Below are 26,725 nucleotides of genomic sequence, written 5' to 3' on the forward strand. Positions count from 1 at the left end.
AAAGATAAAGTTTATCCAAACAGCTGTTTGTGATCCTTATTTTCCCACTGTTCTTCTTCCAACAACTTCTTTTCTTGGTGACTTATAAACATCTTCATGTACTTTTGAAAACCAAAGTCTGCCCAGATTAAGATGAGCTTCTCTATCCTTTCACATATTAGTTTTATTTCTCAATTCAATGGGGGCATTTCACACACTACAGAAAATGGAGGCATAGTAAGTAGGTAGGCTCCTAAGGTTGAGTCTACCCTCACGAGCTGCCATACCACACAAAAGGCACTGCAATGAACTGGTACTGTAAACTCAACACAAAACCCTTCCAATTACATGATTGCTAGAAGTTGCTCTCGTAAAAACTTATGAGGAATTCTTATTACAAACTTATGTATTATTATCCTTAAACAGTCACAATTTATTATTTTCCCAATATTCAGGAAATACAAGAATCAGACCAGAAACTTTCCCATTTCTCTATTTCTTCACATTTCCTGACAGTGTCCCTATTAGCAGCCCTGAGAAAACAAGAATTACTTGTAGGCTAAGTGGGTTGTTCCTGGAAGTTGGTATCTGGCTCTATCTGGAGTTCTGTCTAAAGAATAATGCCTCGGGGCACCTAGGTGGCTCAGTTGGTTGAGGGTCCAACTTTGGCTCAAGTAATGATCTCAAGGTTTGTAAGTTTGAGCCCCAACTTTGGCTCTGTGCTGACAGCTCAGAGTCTGGAAGCTGCTTCAGATTTTGTGTCTCCGTTTCTCTCTGCCCCTCCCCTGCTTACACTCTGTCTCTGTCTCTCAAAAATAAACAAACATTTAAAAAAATGAATAATGCCTCACTCAGAAACATGTATTAGAGGCTTAATGGCCTCTGATTATATTTATTACCTCTACAATAAAGTAGAGTTCTCAACTTTACTCTTTTATTTCCCTTTAATTCATTTATAATTATAAATCTTGTAGTTTCAAGTAGATTACTTCCACATTTCAATATGCCTTTCTTTTGAATTCCTAATAGTATCTGCTTGAGAGTGGGCTTTAAAAAATAAGTTTTGGGAGTTTTACCTTTTTTTTAAATGAAGATACCCATAAGAACTAAAAGCATGGATTCAAAGAGACATAGGGTCATCCATGTTCATAGCAGCATTATTCATAATAGTCAAAAGGTAGAAGCAAGCCAAGTGTCCAACAATGGACAAATGAATAAACAAAATGTGATATCTCCATACAATGTAATATTAACAGCCTTAAAAGGGGAAGAAAATGCTGACACATGCTACAATGTGGAGGAGTAGATTTGGGAACTAATTCAAGATCAAAAAACAGGTAACTAACCTAAATATCACAAACCTAAATAGTAATAGTTTCTTTTAATAATAACTCAAAAGCACCATTATATCTTGCAAAGCAGTAAAAAACACTTCACAAACCCTCCTGGACCCATGAAACAACTCTTTCTCCAATGATGGCATTTTCTTATTTCTGTGAGATCACTGAGGGTGCAGGGTGATGAGTGACGTGACAGGACATGTGGCAGTTGCCCGACTAACCACTGGAGGAAGCAGAACTCCCTGTCCAGTCTCTGTACTAGGTAAATGCAGCTCAACCTAAAGCATTATATTCATGTAATATAACAGCACAGAAAAAATTTTAGAACAGAACAGAACCTACATAGCAGGTAGCAACTTAGAAACTTCTAAAAAGTTAATGCAGATTCAGGTTGGAGAGTGTTTAGGATGAGCACTCCCTGCTCAAGTGCCCCATTTCCAAAGCACTGCTGTGGGAGACAGAGAAGTGACCGTTGTAGCTCACAAGCTCAACAACACCATGGTCCCCCAGCTTCTGTAGCTCTGTGACTCAGCAGAACAACTTCTATTCCTCAGTGAACATGCAGCGTAAGTACCACTGCTGACCTGTCCTAGGCACTCTCTCCTACATGAGCATTTAGCACCTGTCATACTTTGTATCTGTAAGTTTTCTGTACCCTCATTCAACAATCTTGGCCCCCAAATATGACTGGCCCACTCAGACTCCAGGTTCTGAAGCATCCCCAACACCCACAGGGAGCTGTGGAAGCCAAGATGGACACTCTCGTTGCCTGACATTTCCTCCACCATCTCCAGACAAGTGTGTCCCTATCATAACCTCCAGGGGCAGGAAAATGTCAAGAACCATACAAAGTAGATCCCAGGAGAAGAGGGGAAACCATTAAATATCACAGACCCCAGACATCCTGTGAGCAGCAGGCACCTCTCTTCGCTGAACTGGCAAAGTTAACCAAGCAGCCTTCAAGCAGGAATCCTCTCCAACACACAAAAAAAGACCACGTGAAGTTCAAGAAGAAAGCCTACAAAACAACACCCCAGTGGAAACCTCCAGGAGCCCCTGTTTTTGTTAGGTTATACAATTTATAACCGGATCCCACTCCTCCCTCTGCCTGTCCTCTTCAATCCTGTCGACATCTCCCTCTGCCCACACTCATTACATTTCCAAAATGATTTTTCCAAGTTAAATGAACTTCACATCTCATGCTCTACTGCAAATGCTCTTAACCTTTTTGGAGGTCAAAATCTTACTGAGAATCCCATCAAAGCCTTGGCTTTCTCTGCAGGAACAGGCACAATTTCAAGGAATTCACATATGTCCTGGGTCCCCTGGAGGTTAAAAACCTCTGTCCCAGTGGCTGCTTCCTTCCATTTCCTTTCTATGCTGAATCTGAGAAACATTTGGCAACCTACCTCCATTTGTGAGAATTATGTAACTAACAAATTTCAAAAATTCATAAGGACTCCTTTTGATGGGGTGGCCCATCCACCCCGCTGAAATCAAGACTCTAAGGGGAGGTCATCTCCCATAAGCTCAAGAGGTTCAGCCAGTCTGACACACAGCAGTCCTGAAGGATGACTCCTTCCCAGATTATGATACCTGCTCCCTGTGACTGCCCTCACACAGGTACCAATGTGACTTTGTGGGGACCGCTGAGACTCAGTCTGTTACAATTGGCATCAATTGCCTCAGGCAAGTCATTACCAGAACCTGACCTTGGTAAGCACATTTTACACTTGAGTGCTGTTCATCCGGGTGACACCAAGCAGGGGTTGGGGAGGCAGGAAGACAGACAGTGACAGTGACAGTGCCAGAGCGTGCTGCCAGGCATGGCCCCCCACCCTACAGGCTGCAGAAGCTGCCTCACCCACACAGAGAGACCGAGCCCACAAAGCCAAACTTCTGAGCTACTGCTGAGACTCCCATAAAAAGCAATGCTATTTCTAACCTCCCTCACCATGGAAAAATACACATGCCACCAAGCAACCCAGAATCTCTGAAAGGTTTATTTTTATACTCCTCCCCATGCCCCCTACTCTTACCTCCCCCACAAAAATTTTAGGTGGAAAATTTGCTGGCTTTTTAGCAGTTTGACACTACTGTGCTAGGCATGGGTTGATGAAGCTGCTAGCACACTCCTTCTGATTTTAAAGCAAAATGAAAAGGTATTTTTCTGATACAGCCCTGAATGAGTCTAGTTCAAGAAAACAATATAGTCCAGTAATAGAAGGACAGAATCCAACAAATAGGCAAAGAAAATTCTCCCATGTTCCCAGACCACAGACAGAAATGACAGAGGGAATGAGTTTCTCCTCCCTGTCTCTAAACATGGTGCTCCTGCTTGCCGGACTTCCTCCTGACATTGCTGGTTTTTCCTAATTCAAACATGGCACAAAGCATCCCTGATGCCCTTGCTGAGTTTCTATTTTTCTTCTGTCACTCTTAACTTTAAATCTAAAGAATGAGGGGAAAGCAGTGAGATGGACTTCAGATCTGAGGCCCCTGATACAGAGGGGAGAGACGAGAAAGAAAGTGGGAAGCAAGAGGGCCTGAATAAGAACCCAGAACCCAGAAACTCTTTCAGAAGCCCAGGGGCAACCCAGAACCAGTGAGCCTGGGATCTCTCCCGGGACCCCTCCCACTGGGAACTTTGGTGTCACTTCTCTAATGACAGACTGGAAGGCCAGAGAGGCAACAACCCACCACTGCCTGGCCTCTCACACAGACAGGAAGTTTCAGTGCAGCCTTTGACTGAGTCTAACCTAATTGTAAAGCAGAGTTTAAATTTTCCTTCAAGTTAGGGAACCTCCAGCACAATATGGCCATTTACACCACAGCTTCAGTTGTTTTTGTTTGATCACATTTTCACGGGTTAATCTATTTTATTGTACATGCCAAGGAAACATCTGGAGAAAATAGGCATTGCTTTATTTACCAGTGTAGAAAGCAGGGACCTACACTCAAAGGTGTTGCTTCTCTCAGCACTACTGATCCTATTTGAGTTATTTTAAAAGTTTAAATTTAACACAAAGCTACGAAGTTCAGGCCAGGGATGCCAGGCTGGTATCTGAGGTAACTGTTCCATGCTGGAGCCTCTACCCACTGGGACCTTATGCAGGCAGACGTCACATAACTCCCGATTCCTCACCAGCTATTTGAGGTCCTTTAAGGACCTTAAAGGAAACCAAAAAGGAGGTGGGATTTTCCCCATCTGAACCTTTCTCATCTGGGTTGACAGCCAACCAGATCTAAGTCTGACATTTCATTCTCTCGTGACAAGGACAGGAGACCAGCAGAAAGCTGGAATTAAGGATTTCTTCACCTATATCCCAGAGGCGCTGTGCTCAGTCAGGTCACCAGCACAGCATTCCACCATACCCGGCTCCAGCAAGAAGATGCCTAGGAAATTCCTCAGCAAACCTTCACCCAGAGACCAGACGGGGAGGCCCAGGCCTCTGAGCCCTCTCCTCCTCTGATCCTGCCAGCACATGGTGCTTGAGTAAGGGCTAGGGTTTGGATGGCAAATAACTGACATTTTAATTTACTCCTACTGTTCAATAGGTGCCCAATGAGGCATCTTCACAATCATTCCACAAAATAAATATTATTCCATTTAAAGATGAGAAAAGCTCAGACTCAGAGAAGCTTACTTATTAGGACTTGTCAGAGTAAAAACGTGAATGAAAGTGGCAAGGACAGAATGTGAGCCAAAGGCCTTGTTTCCAACTACACTCTATAAACGTGATACACCAAAGAAGCATCTGTCTTCACATTTATCGAGGGGGGTCAAAATTTTGAAATACATTTAATAAACCTAAGCATGGGGACCCGACTCCATTTTAGAACCAAGTCCCAAAAAACCCATGTACAGTAAGACGTGCACATTCTGTAGTTACTGCAAAAATCCAGCCAAGTAGTTGGAACAGAGTGGTGATGCCACCTGTCCATCTTATCAGCACTTAGGAATGTCTCACAGTCCAGCTGTGAGCTTGGAGAGACAGAACTTTACAAGTAACAGAGCAAATATAAATTCCAGGACAGTCAGCTGTAAGAACCTATTTTAGAGGTGTGAAAGTTCTTGCAACACCTCAGAATCCAAGTATGTGCTTGAAAATGACCCGAGATGCACAAAGCAACGTGCAATTCTGCAGACAGGGATCTGTTCTTCATTCTAATGTTAGGAGCAAGGAAGCTTTGTATGTCACTTAAAATCCATATAGAGTAATGCAGTCAAGAAAACGTTTTCCATTACCAGTTTTGAAGGTTGCTTAAAATAGCTGACAGAATGAGGTAACCCCAAAGGGGGGAGATCAGGTTTTTATGTAATTTGCAAGTATATTCCTACATTTGTCAAAATTTTGTAAATCAATCTGCACAGTTCTTAAGAGCATAATCCAGTGGTAGCTTTGGTTATCCAGTAAAATTCTAAGTGGAGATAGTTTTGGTTTTTGGTGGGTAAAATTAAAGAGAACTGTATCTGAGATGATGGGAGAGAAACTAACGATGCCCTCACTCTCTTCGGCCCGGGTAGAGCTGAGCTGCTGCCTCCCACCTTGGGCTGGAGGTGGGTATGCCAAATTATGGAAGAAAAATAGCCCAACTCATCAACACTCACCAAGTAAGAAAAGGTAAGGGATTCTCAAAACGCTGCCCTGTGAGGCAATAAAGAATCACAGGAATAAGAAATATTTCGTCAGTCACTGACCATCTTTGAGGCTGAATGCTCCCTAAGAAAGCTCACCACCTATCCTGGGAGAGCCCATCAAATGGGTATTTTCATATCTGAATAAAATACCTGAAAGTAAAATATATTTCAGATATTTAATAGCAAAATCCACTGAGGAAAGAAAGACATACAAACTGCACCAACTCAACAACAGAAAGGAACCGCACCCAACATGGACTCAGAAAGAGTGTGGTTTGTTACAACCACAGGCTTCATAGCACCTACAGTTTTAGGAAGGTTCCAAACTATGAGAAGTTCATTGAAATTCAAGAGTCTGTGTGCCTCAGTGAGGGAGCACATTAAATCACTCTGACCGCCCCAGCTACTTCCAAATTCAATCATAAATAAAATGCTTAGATATGCTCCAGTGTGGGGGCGGGGCTGTCTTTACCAATGCATTTCATTTAATGGAAGTTTTACTGAACTCCTTTGTATCAGGCACTGCTTTAGACCCTGGAAAAAAAATAAGTGGGAGGGAGGAGGGAGGAGGGAGACTCTTGCCCTCATAAAGCTTACATTCTAGTAAGAAACTTGAAATCAACAATGAGTCATACCTGGCACATTACAATTTAGGAAAAAGTTACATCTTATATTTTACAGAATTTTACTTTCCTGAAGACTTTCATGTATTTCTTCATTTAATGTTCCCTACAGCCTGGCAATTAGGCAGAACAAGAATCACTAAAATCAATGAAGAGCTGACAAAAGAAAAGCGCCGAGAGCTGAAGAGGTAAAACCTAAAGTGAAAAGCTCGGGGCAGGCAAGCTGAGGCAGGGCAGGATGCTCCTGGCACCCGCCCGGCACCTTCACTGACTGTCCCCCAACAAGGGCAGCCTCTGAGTTGATCTTTGGGTATGAAGATGTCCCGAGATGACCGAAATACATAGGTGTCACCTACGTGTCTACTTCCAGATAACCCAATGCTCAGTCACTTATACCCACTCCCCAAAGTAGAAACACACAGGCACACGAATGTAAAACCAAATGCAGCGACTTAGTTCAACCCCTACTTCACAGGATAAACGATACACACTATCAGTACAGGAAAAGAAAAACCTACCCACCTGATGTCACAATGGCTGAGAAAGAGCAAGGAACTAGCATTAATTTAGTGTGTGCTATATGCCAGATGTTGTACTAAGTATGATGGCTCACTTATTTCTCATAGCAATCCCACTGTTAATCCTCATTTTATGCAGTAGGAAATCAAACAAAACAAAGAATTTAGAATGAGAAATAAAGAATTCCATTTCCCACTGATGTTAAATGTTTTTAAGTATCTGGGCTTTAAATGCTCAGGCTCAGCAACAAATACAAGTTAAACAGTAAGATTATTTTTTTCAGTAAATCTAGAAATACATATTTTATATACAGTCACAGTCCAAAGTGAATTACCAACAAAAAAAAAGTCACATTCCATCTGATATCATGCCACTTTCCTCCTACCAGAAAAAACTAAATTAGTAAGAAGTTTTTGTGCCTAGAAATTGCATGACTTTCTTGAGAGGGACACCATCTCGGAACAGTTAGTGCTGTGACAAGCTTTGCTTCACCAACATCATAGAGAAGAGTCTTAAGTTCTACTCACCTTTTAAGCTGTATGAAAACGATGTGAGTTCTTAAAAATGGTCCAGTCAGGAGACAACAGTGTGACGTTACAGATACAGAGCTTGAACCGCTAAAAGGAAAAATAAAGAATTTCAGTGTCCATCCCTTGGTTTCTCTTTACAGCCCATCCCTTTCCCCAAGTTCCAAAAATAGTTGACCCACAATTATTAAAATGAGTAAAATTAAGAACACAAAGATAAGCATCGAATAATAAAGGAAGAGAGACGTACAGCAAAAAAATCTCAGGAAAGGGACATGACTGAGTTGGGACGAAATCCCCCTATCAGCTCTCTAGCACCCACAAGGGGCACCCTGTTCTTATCTTCCAAACAAGAGACAGGATTCATTCTCCAAACACACAGACCTTTTCTTCAATAAGGGCCAAGGAAAGAATAATGAACAACATCCTTCCTGGATCAGGGCGGGGGTGGGGGGTTCTAATCATAGACACACTAAGTATGGCTGTGTAAAGCCCACTTTCTTTCTTAACAGTCCAAATTATCTTGTAAGCACGTGGATCCACGCAATCCTTAACTGTAAAGAGAGGCCGGCCCAGTGGCACCTTTTACCTCCCATGAAACATGTTTAATTTTGTGGGAACAACACTGACCCCTACCTAGTGAAGACCCTAGGGTGAACATCCATGGTTCTGTCCGAAAGACTCTTTCCGCCCGCCCTTCACCCCGCTGCTAGAACATCCTCTGGTCTGGAGCTCCAGACTTTGTCCGGTTCCAGTTCACACAATCCACCACGATCATCCTCATCCCAACTCGACGAGTACACTCCGTGTGCATCACACATTCCAGGTCATGTCAGGTGACTGCCTTGTGCCTTACAAAGCAGTTTCGGGTAAACTCAGTCAATTCTGCCTCAGATACCACAAGCATCTCTCGCCACCCAGCCTGCCAATGTGTAGGATTACACTCCTGTCCAAGGTTGAATAAGCTACCATCTGTCTAGTTTGTGTGCTATAGTGTACCCTCCAGGAGACTTGTCCCTCAAGGTGTGTTCCTGCCATATGTCACTTCTGAGTGATCAGCCAATGCTAAGACATCCGGATAAAAAATGATTATGTCTAGCCAGAGAATCCTGAGAGATTCCTATGGAGGTCCACCCTGAACACATGAGCCAAACGCATCACTGTTTTTATGGAAGTCCTTACTATCAATACTGTGAACCCACAGACATTCTTTCTCCTCCTGTTTTTAACTGCTAAGAGAAGAGAACAATCCACTTCTGGTTTCCCAAATAGTTTTTATTCCTCAACTGGGACTGTTATCTTCAGTTTCCTGGGAAAAGAAGTCGGTGGAATAACCAGAAATATACCTTGGTGGGCAAAATTACTCTTGAGTCCAGGCAGAACCAATAATGATATGTCATTCCCTTGATCAGGCAATGCTATGTAAGACTCCATCTCAGCAGACTAGAGAGTGACAGGCTCCGTTTCTAGCTCTGAAGAAGCTGCTATTTCGTGACAGGGCCCGTGAAGAGGCCTCATGGCAAGGAACTGCAGAGGCCTCCCAGAGCTGAGAGACCTCCGCAACAGCCAGCAAGGTAAGAGGAACATTAGTCTGATAGCTACAAGGAAATGAATTCTGCCAACAATTTAAATGATCTTAGAAGTGGATTCTTCCCACTCACACCTCAAGGCCCACACCTTGATTGCAGACTTCTCAGATCCAGCGCAAAGAACCAGGTAAGCCGTGCCCAAACTCCCGACCCATGGAAACGATGAGATAATTTATAGGTGCTGGCTTAAACTATTAAGTTTATGGCAATTTGTTATGCAATAGAAAATGAATTTAACTTAGTAATTAAGTATAGGGACGTATAAAATAAATACATATATATTACATGCATCCATGACCGGCACAATAGAACAACCCTTCCTACCTGCCTCATCCAGCGACAAGTGAAAATTCATTTCTCCTACTTGACAATGAGCTCTTAGTGGGTAAGAGCCACATCACCATGATCCTGGCATCAGACTCTACAGAGTATGTGGCACATGGGAGGCCCTTAACATTTTTTTAATATGCCAAATTAAAAGAGTTATGATTTGTCAATCTCTAGTTTACTGCAATGAAGCCAAATGGAATTTATGCAATCCTTCAAAGCAGAGCTCAGAGCCTCTAAATTAATTTTTTATGTTTTTATTTATTTTTGAGAAAGAGAGAGAGCACGCATGGGGCAGGGAGGGGCAGAGAGAGAGGGAGACAGAATCTGAAGCAGGCTCCAGGCTCTGAGCTGTCAGCACAGAGCCCAACACGGGGCTTAAACCCACAAACCACAAGATCATGACCTGAGCCAAAGTCAGGCGCTTAACCAACTGAGCCACCCAGGTGCCCCTAAATTAATTTCAAAATATGTAAAAGACACAGCCTCATGCTCCATCCCCAAATGATGAATCCACAATTTCTCCAGTACCAGCTAATTCACTGTACCTGTGAACCTGAGTCAGTACTTACAAAAGTTTTTCAGTAGTCGCTACTTTTGCCAAATATCCTTGCTACTTTTTTGGCATTTAGTTATCTAACAGCTAAAGGTTAAAAACAACAACCATGACAATAAACCTCTAAGAAATTTTCCAAAGTAAGAATTTGTGACTCATTCTTAGTTTTCCATTCATATCAATCATTCATTCCCAAACAAAATGGAAAAACCTTTATAGGTCAAATAACCCAACTCTAATTCTGAAACAAAATGCTAATCCAATCTCCTGACAACCTATATCAAAAGGGCTTTAAGATTTTATTTTTTAATTTTTTTAATTATTTTTGAGAGATAGAGCGTGAGTGAAGGAGGGGCAGAGAGAGAGAGAGAGAGAGAGAGAGAGAGAGAGAGAGAGAGGAAGATACAGAATCTGAAGCAGGCTCCAGGCTCTGAGCTGTCAGCACAGAACCTGATGCAGGGCTCATACCGGTAAACCTTGAGATCATGACCTGAGCCAAAGTCAGACGCTTAACCAACTAAGCCACCCAGACATCCCAAGATTTTTTTTTATTTTTAAACTGATGCTTTTTAATTCTTTTAAGAAAGATTTTACTTAAACTCAATTTATTTTTTTAGTGTTTTGTTTTTGGTTTTGCTTTTGAGAGCAAGTACGTGAGCAGGAGAGGGGCACAGAGAGGGAGACAGAGAGTCCCAACCAGGCTCTACTCTGTCAGTGCAGGAGCAGAGCTGATACAGGGCTGGAACTCACGAACTGTGAGATCATGACCTAAGCTGAAACCAAGAGTTGGACATTTAACTGAGCCACCCAAGTACCCCTTAAGCCCTGCTTAAAATAAAAGTTGAATATATAAGTATATTCAGTTTCTGCTATCCTGAAGAGATTGTGACTAAAGCTTTGTTTTAAATTTTGAAAGAGAGATTTTAAAACATTCAAATCAGTAAAATTACTTGTTCACTACAGAAACCAGCATACTCTCCTGAAATCTATGTGCATGACTGTATTATATATTCTCACTCCCTCATAAATCACCCAGTAAACCTTAACGTTATCTCTAAGGTTTACTCCCTGGTGCTGAGCCTCTCAGGCAGCCGACTTCTCTCACTCAAGCCAAGAAAACTGAAAAACACCAGTTCCATGACATAGCAGGCAGAAAATTTCAATAAATTCGCCTCTTCTTCTCAGCATGATTTTACTCTCTTGGGACCAACTCTTATTTGTGAAAATAACAAATGACCCACAACAGGGAAATGAAGGGGTCACTGAGCTGACCCCCCCCCCATGCAAAGAAAGAAACACACTCAGTTTTTATAGTCCCCACCCAGGTCCCTCCACCTTCAGTTCTAAGACATGCATGCCTTTTCCATAATTTCACAAACACAGCTCAACACGAACTCCAAGTGCTTCAAAGAAAGAAGAGTGGGTGTTAATATTATGCCCAAACAGAAGAAATGAAGCCGTCAGAAGAATGGTTCACCCAAGAGAGAGGCCCTAGAAAAGAATTAATGAGCATAGGCCCTCAGAGAAGATGCTGGCAGAGTTCTTCACACATGTACCATACCCTGCTGCTCAAAGTATTTGAGGAGTCCACACATGGCTTTCCAAAGTAATAAAGTACGGTCCTGTGGTGAGGATGATCTCACTAGCCTCAAACCATCTTCTGAATGCCGTGTTCCGGACACGTTTCCAGCAGTTTACCCAGTGCTGTAGGTTCAGTGGGCATAGTTTAGGAACCACGAGCTACTGAGAGGCAAGAAGGGGCAGAGTTGCAGATATTGCTGGAAAGTAACACGAAGCAAGGAGGTCACCTCCTTTGCCCCAAGGCACTGCCACAGGAGTGGCAGTAGACTGAAAAATTGTAAGGGAAGAGAGGCACATTTCTTCTTAACCTTCACAGCACTCTTACTCCCTTTAAGATAAAGGAAGACATTTGTTGCAGACAAAAGTTAAGAGAGTAATCTAGTTGAATGCTTTCTTTCTCTAAAACATGACCAGTTCCAGCTGGGAACTGGAGCCATTTAAAACACAGTGATGCCTGGAGACAAGAGCGCCATTTTGTGTAAATTATAAGTTGGGAGAGGAAAGAACACCAAGTAGTAATAATGTACTTTGGTGTTACAGAAAACAGATCAAGGAAAATAGAACACAGAGATCTCCTTCCCAAAACTATGCTTGCTCTGCATCATTTTTCAGAAATGCTGAGGAATTCGTTAAGGATGGACCTACACTTCTACCACAGAAGCGTAAAAATTTTTTTATTAGGTATGTCTTGAGGGCATAAACAGCATGTGTGCATTTATTCAATCCATAAATGTTGTACAGTGTGGTTTTGGTGTCTTTCTCTGGGGGGCTGAATTATTTCAGAGTAAATTGATGCCAAGAAGCAGTGGGCCAGAGGTATGTTTTTGCAGCCCATACCAAGCACAAGGTTGTGCTCTCTCACTAGCTGGCTCTGCCCTGGGGAAGGGTCAGGCTGGCAGGGAGCACTTGCTGCAGCCTCCCGGCAGAGCCCTGGGTGAGATGCAAAGCAAATGAATACGGGCTCCAGCCTCAGGGCCAGGTCTAAGAGTTTGACAAGTTGCATCTTGACAAAGTATCACCAACCATTTCATCCGTGCCTTTCAAAATCAAGGAATGCACTTGAAGAGGGTGGCTTTGGGCAACTCCCAGCAGACAACGAAGCCAGCCGGGACCCAGACTAAGGAGAGGGATCCCAAATTCAGCCGTCCTCTGTTGGCTGTCTGGCTTACTTCTAACAGAGATTTCTGTTCCCAAAATAGAAACGAAGGACCTCTTCAAAGCAGATGCAACAAAGACCAGTCCCATTTTGCTTGCCAGGAAGAAATAAAGTACAGTGTTAGCCACACTCAAAAGACATCTCTTTTGGAGCACAGACGAGCTTACACAGGGACCTTTCCTGGAGTATAGCTTGAAGTTGCTGGCCTCCTCCAAGTCCTGACCCCCAAAGGCCCTTGGGGGGGCGTCTACTGGAGTAGGGCAGTGCAGGCTGGCTCCCACACCCACGCCTCCTCCCAGCCAATGAAGGACGGGACAGCTTCCAGGGTTGCACTTAGGGAGCAGCGGAACAGCCAATGGACCTTCACAGGCTCTTCCTGCCCCGCCTCGCCCTTCAACCAAGGAAAATCTTTCAATCAAAGCAAAAACAGTCCACCTGCCTATGGCTAAACAGGCAGGTTTTCCTATCTTCCCTGCTGTTTTGGCTTGAGCTCTTCAGGCAGCAAAGCTCTGAAGCTCCCTCTGCTTAGCCTTATAAAGGCCTGAATGATCTACAAGGAAACTAGGACAAAGCCACCCTCAGGCAGCCCTACACAGCAAGACTGCATCAAAGCCAACATGGCGTCCCAGGCTCCTACCTGGTGAGGGGACGCACACACTAGTAGGCACGCATGCGTATACGCTCGGAAAATCTAAAGATGGGATTGTTCAGGATCCATAAAGGCAGAACTAAATGTTCCAGAGCACAAATGGTGAAAAAAAGTTTTTAACAATGCTAGCATGAGCCCCTTAAAGAAACAACAACAAAGCGGATGATATCTTTTAAGTGACATTCAAATCCAGCAATGAAGTTTCCTAAGTGCTTCCCAATCAAGGGGAAAAAGACGAAGGCCGACACCTCCACAAAAGATCACAAAATACTTTAAAGTAATGAAAAACTTGACAATGGTTGGGAGACATCAAGCTCCTCCTCCTTTGCTTCTTAAGCAGTGAAGTGCTGTCTCGTTTCTCAAGCATCCTGGAAGCTCTCAGGGTCGCAGCACACCATTTAAAGCTTACTAGCACACATCCAAATGGAGATGTCACCATACCTGTGACAAGCCAAAACAGGAATCAAACACTTGAGTCACTGTTGCAGAAACTCCATGAGCTCATGGACTGGCAGAGTGCAAGAGCCACAGGCACAGCTGCCCTGAGTTCAAACCCAGATCCGCCACTTACTGCTTGCATGACCCAGGGCCAATCACGTCATCTCCGACACACAACAGCTAACAAATGAAGATGAGGTTGTCTACCTTGCAGGTCACTGCACAGTGTTAGAGAGACTGTAGGGGCCTTAGTAATTGGTCATAAATATTAATCTAGTCAAATGATAGAGCAGCATTGCTTCTGATCAGAGAAAACTGGATGCTAATACATATGACTCGTAACAGAAGTACCTCTACCCAAAAGTCTCCCTGGTTTAGCTCACCCTCCACAGTCCTTCTCACTCAGTTTTCAGTGTTCCTGGGCTGTCTGCACACACCCTTCCTCATGTTTACTCAGGATTCCTCCATGACAATAACAACTCTTAAAAACAAGTCTCTGGGCACCTGGGTGGCTCAGTCGGTGGAGCATCCGCTTCAGCTCAGGTCATGATCTCACAGTTTGTGGGTTCGAGCCCCACGTGGGGCTCTGTACTGACAGCTCAGAGCCTGGAGCCTGCTTTGAATTCTGTGTCTCCCTCTCTCTCTGACCCTACCCTGCTCACGCTATCTCTCTCTGTCTCTTAAAAATAAATAAAAAACATTTTTTAAAAATTTAAAAAATAAAAAACAAGTCTCACATGCTCTGAGTGTTTAATACAATCTACTTCCTTCTTTGTACCCTCTCCCAACCCCCAACCATACCTGTATCTCATACCTGGCATTCCCCAGAATAGCAGCCTCAAAGGAAGACTTGAAGCAAACTCTCATCTTTCACATCTTACAAGATCTCACACTTGATGAGTTCAAGCCCTATCCCTTTGTGCAAGTGAGAAAGGAACCAAGACGCACAGGAGGTAAAGAGTGTTGACCAAGTCACACAGGTTGGTCAAGTCTGGGGGGGCAAAGACCTGGGCCTCTTGCTTCCCCCACCACGCCACTGGCATCTGCTTATCACAGAGCCTACCTCACAAGAAAGAACAGCTGCCACTGACATTATAAAGATAAATGTCCAAATGACCCGCATATCCTACCACACAGCATTGGGCCCTGGGGCTTCAACATGCCTGACATGTTGACATGCCTGACAGCAAGGCAGGCCTGCTTCAAGAAACAGCTCTGCATACCCAGGATTCTGAGTTCTGGCCTAAGAGCCCTGTTCTTCTGCCCTTTTTGACTGCCTGTTCGGATACTTAATTGGCTATAAGAAGAAAAAACTAAACAGATAAAGATACTCAGGCATCTTGGTCATTCATTTCTAGGTAGTAATAGTAACAATAACAATAAAGCTAACATTCATTTAACCTTTGCTCAGTACCTCCCACCGTGTGGCCCATTATATATGTTATCTCATCTAAGTCTCACAGCAACCTTGTATGGATATTATTAGTAGCCCAATTGACAGATGAAACAACCAGACTCTAAGGAATTAGGTGATTTTCCAGGGTCATACCACTATCAAGAGGCAAAGCTAGGAATTGAGCCTTATTTCATCCTACTAGCAGATCCAGAGAAATCAAAGTAAATGGTTATAATAAGAAATAAAGCACAATTGAGGTATCAAAACATGAATATGCTTAGTTCTTGGGAATTCCTTTGAAAACTAGGGTGTATTTTTGTTGTAATATTATCTTCAAACTCAGACTTTATGATTCTGTTTGGATACAGCAACAAGTCATTTACCAATAAGCACACTTCTTTCAGACCCTTTTGGTCACTTCCTGTGACCACTCCACAGGCAGAAACAAATGTGAATACTGTGGAACCACATTGGCAGATGACAGTCCTGACCCCCAAAGACTGGCACAGTGGGAGGGCACAGCCAGGACTTCTCAGGAGCCACAACAGACTCAGTCCCAGGCTGGTGAGGCAGCAATATTTTTGGAGACACATTATGTCCCAACTTTTCTACCACACTCCAACAAAAAATAAAAAGGACCCAAACTGTTGTCTGAAATTCAAAAATTTAGTATGGAAAACAGGACAAACATAAATAAGTCTGTGCTGTTATAATAAAATGTCAAGACTGGTTTTCATATACCAAAGACAAAAATTGTTCTCAATATTTTATTGACCTCTATTAATATATTTTTTAATGTTTCATTTATTTTTGAGAGAGACAGCGTGAGCAGGGGAGGGTCACAAAGAGAGGGAGACATAGAATCCGAAGCAGGCTCCAGGCTCTGAGCTGTCAGTACAGGGCTTGAACCCACAAACCATGAGATCATGAGCTGAGCCGAAGTCAGACACTCAACCGACTGAGCCACCTAGGTGCCCCTATTAATATTTAACATTAAATATAGACCTAATTCTCTATAAACAGCTCTTTCATGTACTAAAGCCCTAGCACTATGAGGGAGCAAAGCTAAATTCCAGGAGGAGACCAGAGAAGTCACCATGTCATGTGCGGTGGAAAGAAGAAACCCAAATATGTCAAGCTCCACACTCAAACTCATTCAATCATGCAATGCGCTAGCAGGTGGTATGAGCACCCACCAAGTGCCAGACACGATTCCAGGCACTTGGGCATATCAGTGAGCAGAACAAGGGTGGAGAGTTGAATGGTAAACCTATTCAACAGGTTAATTAAGTAGTTTGCTCAGAAATGGTAAGGGCTACGTAGAAAGGCAAGGGCAGAGCAGAACGGAGGACAGCCAGTACAGCCAGGAGAAACAGTGCCAGAGATGCTCCCTGAGAAGACAGTAGCTGAGCCAAGGCTGGAAAGGGGTAAAGGGGCTGGATGTTTGAGAAAGAGCATTTCAGAAAGGGGTCCAGGAACAAAAAAAAAGCAGGGTGGCCGGATGGAGTGAATGAGGGCAAAAGTAATAGGAGATGAGGTCAGAGAGGCAATGGGGGTCACAAGAGTTTTTAGGCAATTGTAAGGACTTGACATTTACTCAAGAAAAATGAACAGCTACTGAAAGTGTCATGCATTCATTCAACAAGGACTTACCAGATGTTAAACATGCCAAGCCCTGTGCCAGATGCTAAAGACATAGGAACAGGAGGAAGGTTGAGAAGAGGCAGAAACTACACTCCTCAACCTTCAGGGGTAGCTAAGGTGTTCTTCAGTACACTAAGTAGCCAAGAGTACATGCCTGGAGCCTGGAAATAAGCACTCAGTGGGCTCAAAGGACGCCTCTCCATCCTTTACATACATATACATCCCAAGAGTTTACCATGAGAACACCAAAAATACAGAAGATCCCAAAGTTGTGTAAATCAGCAGCTAAAATCAAATGAAGTCCAAAATCATTTTAGTCTTGACTATACCTCATTAGATTTCAAATATTTAAATCTATTGATGATAGTATGATAGCTCTACATCTACAATGGTTTAAAAAGCATAACACCCTATATTTCCTAACATTTCTAAATGGCAGAATCTTTACTCTCCATTGATAACTAGATATTTACTTGTCATTTTGGTAAACCAAAATGTTTAGTCAATGATAAACCTCTATGTTTGGTCTTTCTCCTCTATAAAACTACATAGATTATATCTTCTTAACACTTCCTCTGTAACCCACCCATGATACTAGTCATTTTGTGCTTTCAAACACTTTTAACACAATATATTTATTTGTGTGTGTGTATACACATACATCTATACACATACATATATAAAAAATGCATACATATATATACATATACTGAGTTGTGATATTAAATGCCTTTATATACAAATGTATAACACAAGTATCACTTTTTTTAAGTTTCTAAAAACATTACTTAGCCTTGTTATGTGAATGACATTCTATCTTCTCTTCTATTACACATCACTTTTTGAATGCTGGGGTGACCAACTGAAATGATTTTATGACCTGCCAATGAGTTGTGACCTGCAGTGCTAAAAACCTAGTCTAGACACTTAAGTAATTAAGGCACTTAGCTGATTAATAATGATTAATTAATAACCTCACATTTGTCACATCACCTGTCCCCTACTTTGTCCACCTACCCTCATAACCTGCAGAGAAAAGCAAACTCTAGCCAGTCTGCTAGTAAAACTTTAAAGTGTCCTAAAGATGATCCTTATAGCACAGCTCTGCAAGGCTCATGACTTTCCAGAAAGCAGAAAGGAGCTAACCATTCTCTGCTGGAGGCAAATAGAAAACCCATCTTCACTATCTGTGCATGAACTTGTCAAAGTCTCCAGTATTCTGAAATAACTTAATAAAAACACATTCTATTGCTAAGGGATCTCTGCCTTTGGCTTCTAGTGCTTTGATAAACTTGTAACTGGTCGTTAAAAAAGGACCAGTACAGGGGCACCTGGTGGCTTCAGCTCAGGTCATGATCTCGCAGTCAGTGAGTTCAAGCCCCACATGGGGGTCTGTGCTGACGAAGCAGAGCCTAGAGCCTTCTTCAGATTCTGTGTCTCCCTCTCTCTCTTCCCCTCCCCCACTAATGCTCTGTCTCTCTCTCTCTCTCTCTCTCTCTCTCTCTCTCTCTCTCAAAAATGAATAAAGGTTAAAAGTAAAATTTTAATAAATAAAATAGTTCCAATATAAGCACTACTTTGTATTCCACTGTAAGGCAGATTCAGACTCAGAAGGTCGGCAGCAAGCCCCAAGATTCCTCATTTCTGACAGGCTCCCAGGGGATGCCAATCCAGTGGTCCAGTAACATAACACTGGGTTACTTTCACAGCTAGGTAGCTCTCCTTCGCCGCCCCCCCCCCACCAATAATATATGTTCAAATACATAGCATGGGGCGCTTGAGTGGCTCAGTCAGTTAAGCATCTGACTTGTGAATTTGGTTCAGGTCATTACCTGACCTGAGATGGAGGTCACATTAGGCTCTGTACTTGGAGTGCACAGTCTGTTTGGAGTTCTCTCTCCCTCTCTCTCTGCCCCTCCCCTGTTCTTGTTCTCGTTCTCTCTCTCTCTCTCTCTCTCTCTCTCTCTCTGAAAAAATAAATGAACATTAAAAACAAATACATCAGAAATGCCTGGGCGGCTCAGTTGGTTAAGCATCTGACTTCAGCTCAGATCATGATCTCAAGCCCCATGTCGGGCTCTGAGCGGACAGCTCAAAGCCTGGAGCCTGCCTCAGATTCTGTATCTCTCTCTTTTTCTGTCCCTCTCCCACTTGTGCTCTCTCTGTCTCAAATATGAATAAACATTAAAAATAAATAAACACTTTAAAAAATACATCACATACACAACAAACCCCTCAGCAGACAGCACCTGCCGTGAAGGTGGATGCTTAGGTGACATCCACAAGCATTTTAATGTGGGCTCCGGGTGATGGCAACCCATCAATGGTGGTAATAGAAAGGGCCACCTGGGAAGAATGAAGTGAGGGAGTTAAAGAAACACACAGAGGAAACTGACTTGGCAAGCAGGGCCAGGCCCCCTAAAGAAACCTATGACCATTGACAGATGCAAAGAGAACATCTATTTGGAAGTAACCCACTAACTACCAACTTTTATACCCTGAAAGCTATCCATGCTATGTCTGACAGGTCTGCTAGGGCTCCAGCTGGCTGGAAAACATATATTGATGATGAAAACCATAACTCAAAAAAATGTCCACCTACCGTATTTTATTTGAAAGGAACACAGATGCTCCAAATATTCCCAAGTTAATTAGTCATTTTTATTAACATTAGATACATGCTTCTACTACATCATTAGAAGTCAAGTTCAGAACATCAGCCAATTGCTTATATTCCATTAGATCAGCATTATTGTTTTTAGTTTTTTAAGATTTTACTTTTAAGTAATCTCTACACCTAATGTGGGGCTCAAACTGACAACCCCAAGATCAAGAGTCACATGCTCAGGGCATCTGGGTGGCTCAGTTGGTTGGGCCTCTCTGACTTCGGCTCAGGTCATGATCTCACGTTCGTGGGTTTGAGCCCTGTGTTGGGCTCTGTGCTGACAGCTCGGAGCCTGGAGCCTGCTTCAGATTCTCTCCCTCCCTCCCTCCCTCCCTCCCTCCCTCTCTCTCTCTCTCTCTCCCCCTCCGCCTCCCCCTCTCATGCTCTGTCTCTATCAAAAATAAATAAAACATTAAAAAATTAAAAAAAAAAAAAGAATCACACACTCTACCGACTAAACCAGCAAGGCACCCCTGCTGTTGTTTTTAAATTACCATAGTCCTCTTCATTTTACACCATTCTTAGAAAATATTACCCACACTTTTCTCCATCAAATCATCAAAAAATAACTATAGGGAATTGAAATTCCACCCATTTGGAGGTCACTATTAACCAACTAAAGTCTGGACATGTTGTTCTACATGTTACTGAATTAATAAGGGTAAAAATAAAATTCCATAGAAGGCAAAATCTATACTTTTTACCTAGAGTCTCTCTCATTTGAAGGCATGCAGCCTTTCCTCATTCTTGTGGGTTTCATTAAACTAAGAAGCACAGAACACTGTAAACTGATTTGCTACTTTCCATACTTGCTGCCAAATTTCCACTTCTGCAAAACCAATTTCAATAAAAATAAAAAAAAAAAGTAAAGTCAATCTAATTCTTCACATGGTCCAATTTATTCAGAATTGAGGTAAAAAGTTGGAAGAAAAGAAAGCAGTAGTTGGCAAATAATGCAAATGTTAATTTATTTTCTTTATTTTTTTAAATCGCTACATTGTCTCAGAACCGTTTCCTCCTCTTAGCTCTGGAAAGTTTTTCAAACTTGGACATTGCCAAACAATGACCTTGTTATAAGCCAAAGTTTAGTTACTTTAAGGAATTTGCTACCTTTGAGCCGAACGAGTTCTCATGGAAATCCTTCCAAACCACTGACTTTGTTAAGAATTTTTACATGTTTATAATGTAATGTTGTATAGCTTCTAAAAACGTTAGAGTTTTACTCTGTGCACTATTTCCGCCTTTATGAGAGCAGTATAACCTAAAATTAGTGACATAGGTAAGACAAAGGGACACTTAAAAGGAAAAAGCATGAAGTAACTTTGGTGTAGCAACATTATATTACAGGAGAAAATCAAGCCAAGGGCAGGAGGCAGTGCATGCATAGCTCCAGCTGCTAAGTACTAGACAGAACAGCGATTTTGAAGCATACCATTTCGCATCTGCTGACTTATGAAAATCTCTCTCCCTTCCTTGGCGTCTTCAACAGCAAACTCAGATACGCGTGTAAAGACCAATTGGCACCATGTTTTCAGATCCTCAGATGAAATAAGTCCTACTTAACCAGAATCCAAACAGCTGGGAAATCCAAAACTGGAATTTTTGTGAAAAGGAAAACAATTACAACCACAAGAACTTAACACACAATGCAATTGGCCAACTTCCCAATTACAACAGTGTGCCAGACAAGAGGTAGAGGGGAAAGGTGAAGGGTCAGGGTCAAGAAGAGAAAGCGAGACTAAAAGGTCCAAATGGGAGAGGAGAGTGAGGGAGGAAACGGAGGCACCGGAAAAAGAAAGGACTCAGAAACAGCAGAGTCAGCACTGTCTGTAACCCATCAACAGAGATAACAAAATATTCTACCAGGTAACATGAAAACAAAAGAAATCAGTACAACACTGTGGTCTTAGCTTTAGAACAATCTCTCTGCATGCACCTCTTGAAAAGTATAAGAATTAAAGTTTGATGCAGAGTGCACTGCTCTGCGCACTACTTAAATCAAAGCTCAGGAAGGACCGTTAAGGACTCACAGTGTGCATTAGTCCCCCTGGCAAGGCAACCTGCTCCCTGTTACCACAGGCCCCGGGGACGCCGCCAGACAAGGCTGGGCAGGGCTTACCAGTGAGTGGCCCCACCCCTGGCCTCCTCCAGTCTGAGGGAGACTCCACCACCTCCGCTTCAGTCTCCCAAGGAAGCAAACACTGAGGATGAACAAGAGGTCGAGCTACGCGATGCATCTGAAGCGAGGCTAATTCAGCTGTGTGGTGCAGGAGCTAGATCTGAGTGAAAACAGCTCGTCTCAAGCCTGTGGTCCCTGTGAGCATGCAGAGGCTAGTCGCCTGCAAAACTTGACAATCCTGATAAAACTGTCCTCATTCTTCTCAGATCCCACTAGGACATGTGACAGGTGGAAATGCTACTGCTGATTTCAAAATAAGTAAGATAGACCACTCTTGTGTAACTTAATGTTGCAGGCCTGTGTACACACGCCAAAAACAAAATACGCACACGCACACACATACACGCACATGTGCACACACTTATTCAGTTCAAGTACGAGTCTTCAAAAGCACCAAACATTTCTCTGATAATTTAAAAGTGCATGATTCTAGGGGTGCCCTGGGTGTTCAGTCAGTTGAGCCTCTAGCTTCACCTCGGCTCATGATCTCAAGGTTTGTGAGTTCGAACATCGGGCTCTGTGCTGACAGTTCAGACCCTACAGCCTGTTTCAGATTCTGTGTCTCCCTCTCCCTCTCTGCCCCTAACCCGCTCACACTCTATCTCTGTCTCTCTCTCTCTCTCTCTCTCTCTCTCAAAAATAAACAAACATTAAACAAAAATTAAAATAAAAATAAATAAAAGTGCATGACTCTACACTATCACGTGAATGCGGCAAATGTTTCTAATTCAGTTAACTATTTGGGCCTTCCAAGTAAGAATATATTTTGCAAATACAGGTATAACTGCAGACTGGTACACAGTGACTTCAGATGTCTTCTTCATAATTCAGAATTGCCATCTGACGATATGTTCACCAGCCTCCCCCCGGCCCAGGCCTTGCTAAAGACCCCCTGTTGAATCTAACCAGGAGCTAGTGCAGAACTCAGACAATGGTATTATTATGGGAAGAGATTCCATGCGAACGCAGATCTATCGTTCAGTTACACCGATTTTCATTCTCACTGGAACATAAAAATTGCAACTTTTAGAACTGCTCTTACTCAGAACTCTGTTGTTCATTTCAATTCTACACCAAGTCAGTGACTCACCACCCTTTGAGGTTGTGATGAAAACTGTAGCTAACACCCTGAAGGCAACTTTGAGGGGTGGGGTGGGGACAGGGCTCCAGGGACGTGAGCCGAGGCCGCCAGGACTTCAGAGCTGGGCTCCCTTTAAAGCAGCTCCCTTCCTTCTGCGTGAAAGCGATCACCGCTGTCATCTCAATACGAACGCCACTTCAGCAGCTTTCCTTTGATCCGAGATGATCATTTTGCCAGTTGAAAAGCAACGCATTCTCAGCCATGCCCAGAACTGGAGAAGACAGGCACCGGACACCCTCAGAATCCTCCCCACCTCTGGACATGGGAGCATCATACTAGGAAAAAAATAAAGCAAAAAGCAAACCCGAGGTTGGTGCCTCCCTCCGTCTATGGTGAATACTTGTCTCCAGGACCACGCCTGTCTACCTCAATCTGGGGTACGAGCAACGGGCTTCGTGCAGGAAGAGTACAGCATGTGCCCTGACCTCAAGGAGTCCAGAGTCCAGCCCGGAGTCTCAAGCTGGGTGGCCAAATGAACCAGCAATTTGTAGTAAAACGGCCTTTTGTGTTTCTGGATCTAACGGGGGAAGGCAGGAGGGACCAGGGCAAGTGCTACTCAGAACTGAAAAAGTGCCTGACATTCTTATTATAACACACACTTCTGGGCACCACCTCTCTTTCTGAGTCCATAATCTCTTGGGGCAGAGTCGTGGGAATCTGTATTTTTAACGAGCTCCCCACCCTCAAATTCTCAAACAGTCCAACATTTGAAAACCAGGTCTAAACCCAAATTAAGCTGATGAGTGTAGGAGAGGAGGCTGAGGGAGCAGAGGTGGACGGGATGGACACAGGAGGAGCAGGCCTGCCAGGCCTAGCGCAGGGCACCTCCTACCTGGGATGGCTCAGTGTTCCTGAATGCCAAGCAAACAGGACCCACCACCACCAGAGTGGGCTGGGGGGTGGTGAATGACAAGTCCTGGGGTGCGTACCCCACCACCAGATGACTGATAGAAGCCATCTCACCTTTCTTGGGGAGGCAGGGCTCAAATGAGTTCTAATTGCTCTAGAAAAATAGAGATGTGGTATGCCTTGCTTCTGAGTGCCATGGAACAATTCAGTCCTATTCTGTGTCTTAAAAAGTTAAAAGGAACCCAAACAAGTGTTCACCTTTCCCACTGACATCCATGCTGCACAACAGAGGAGGTGGCATTCCAGGCAAAGGAGCTAGGAAGGAGGTCTACAAGGTGTCTAACCAGAGAAATGGGATGAAACAGGCAGCCGTGGGAGAGGGGCCTGGGGTCAGAGACCACATCAGGCCACTGTGAGCCAGTGGCCACTTTGCCTTTGGAAGCAAGGCAGTGACACGTCAGTTGTGTGGACCAGGTTAACTACAGTGGTGATTCTCGGAGGGGTTCCCAGACCAGGAGCATCTGCATCCCCTGGGAACATGTGAGAGATGCAAAGTCTCAGGCTCCACTCCTACCAATCAAAAACTGCATTTTAAGAAGCCCTCATCTGAGACCCTGTTCTAAAGTGCAGGGAAGAACACAGGAGGAGGGGAGAGAAAACCAGAAGTCAAAGATGGAGCAATCTGTCCAGCGGCTGCTGCAGAAGCCTACGCAGGAAGCACAAAGAATCTAAGGCAATACTACATGTAGGAAGGGGGAAAGCCGTGTGAAAAAATACTCAGAAGCAAAATCACAGGACCTGGTGATACAGAGGTTGGATGTGCAGAGAGGAAGGTGGGGAGCCAGAACAGGTCCAGGTTTGTGGCCTGAGTAACCAGCTTTAAATCAGGTGAAAGAGACCTTTTATATCATTGTACAGATAAATGTGCCAACGTCTGCCTCAACCCTGAAACACTCAAGTCTGTTTATAAGCCAGCTTGGAGTCCTCCAGATTCAAGAAGATTGTATTTAAATGCTTTTATAAAACAGCACAGTTGTGAAATGCATCCATGTACTTTCTTCAGATACATTCTTCAACTATATTTTTCAGTAATGCATCTTGGAAGGCTTTATAAACAAAAATCAATCCAGGTTCAAAGTCTTGGAAGAAGGGAGAGGCTATAGAGAAATTACTTAGCACAATCCAAAGAACAGCCATTTGCAGTGAAAAGTATGAAACACTGCTTACTGCTCATCCTGATTTTGAACAGAAAGGAAACCCAGAACACTGTCTAATACAAAACACATGGCAAAGGCTTCTCTGCCCAAGAATGCTATTTACCTTAAGTTACTGGGCTCAAGATATTTATGGGGGGAAAACGGTCCGTTCTTAATTAGCTATACTCATAAGGGATGCTGTATAACTGAACAATGACAAATGCTTCAAAAATGATTCTGGCTTTATAAAATGTTTTTACATTCATTCATCATTAAATATGGGTGTGTCTCATGTTCTGGATATTTCCTTTTAAAACAGCAACAAGGCCCACTCTGAAGATGTGACTCCAGGGAGCTGGGAAGCCATCCAAAGTCTACATCTCCAGGTTCTGTCCTTCCTTTGGCCACTTAACATGGAGCAGTCATCTGACAGGACTGTCAAGTCCTACGGCCCTTGGCTGTACAGGGTCACCGACAGCCACGTTTGTCCCCCTCCCACGACTTCTCTTTGAAATGGCATCCAACCGAGCAACAGCAGTGAGCCTGGAAAGGGGTCTGATCTGTCACAGGAGGGACGCAGTCACTTGCCATTTCCTGATGCCATCATAGCACCCTACAGACTGCTCACTGGGGTATCCTGCATCCACCTTGTGGACTTACTCCAGAGTTGGAGAAGCTAAAGTTCAGCGATCACTCAATAATGACCTTCAGACAGAAAAAGAGCAAATGCAGTCAGGTGGACCTGTGTCCTTACTTATAATCATAACACTCAGGATAGGCCAGGCATGTTTTAAGCACTTTACATTATTAACTCTTGAAATCTGTGTAAGAACTCTATGAAGTGGGTAATGCTATTACCAACGTCCTCCTCTTATAGGCAGGAAAATGCAGCACAGGCAGTTAGATCACAGTTAGGAATGGTCAGAGCTGGGATTTGAACCAGCAAGTGGGGCAAGGTACCACCATGTGTCACCACCTCTCTCCTGGCCAATTCCTGCTTCCATGAGCCCAGGTCCTTCGCCTGGTGCCCTTGCTGGCCTTCCCAGGGTGCTGTGAGATCCGTGAGATCAGAGATGGAAGGCTGGCTCACAGGGCTCAGGAGTGCACAACACAGACACTGTTCAGACTTCAGTTCCCATGTACCAAATTCCCTGGGAACCATGACATCCCCACGGTGTCACCCCCATTTCCTTACTTCCACTTTGCTCTCTCCCAAGCTGGGCTGCACGTGCACTCCTGCCTCCATAGCCCCCACCGTCATTCCCTTCCTAATGTACAGCACAGGCTGTGCATGTGGACTTGGGTGATCCCACTAGCCTACTAAGTCATAAGTCTATTCAGTCTCCAGTACTGATGAGGCCTTTAAAAATCCTGAAGTGAAGAAATGGGCAGAAGACACGAACAGACACTTCTCCAGAGAGGACATCCAGATGGCCTACAGGCACATGAAACGATGCTCAACATCACTCATCATCAGGGAAACACAAATCAAAACCACACTGAGATACCACCTCACACCAGTCAGAGTGGCTAAAATGAACAAATCAAGAGACTATAGATGCTGGTGAGGGTGTGGAGAGACGGGCACCCTCCTACACTGTTGGTGGGAATGTAAACTGGTGCAACCGCTCTGGAAAACAGAATGGAGGTTCCTCAAAAACTATCAATAGAACTCCCCTATGACCCAGCAATAGCACTGGTAGGGATTTACCCAAGGGATACAGAAGTG

At 43.6% G+C, this 26,725-nt stretch overlaps 1 protein-coding gene across 3 annotated transcripts in view; it reads right to left on the bottom strand.

Moving 5' to 3' along the window:
* LDLRAD4 (low density lipoprotein receptor class A domain containing 4) overlaps positions 1-26,725 on the bottom strand; it is a 420,255-nt gene that overhangs the window by 355,832 nt on the left and 37,698 nt on the right. For all 3 annotated transcript variants that reach the window (XM_029921392.1, XM_029921393.1, XM_029921394.1), the window contains exon 2: positions 7,631-7,720. The gene's annotated coding sequence lies outside the window, so the exon portion shown is untranslated. The remainder of the gene's footprint in view (positions 1-7,630; positions 7,721-26,725) is intronic.

The sequence above is a fragment of the Suricata suricatta genome, chromosome 14, assembly GCF_006229205.1.
Source record: "Suricata suricatta isolate VVHF042 chromosome 14, meerkat_22Aug2017_6uvM2_HiC, whole genome shotgun sequence".
Lineage (NCBI taxonomy): Eukaryota > Metazoa > Chordata > Mammalia > Carnivora > Herpestidae > Suricata > Suricata suricatta.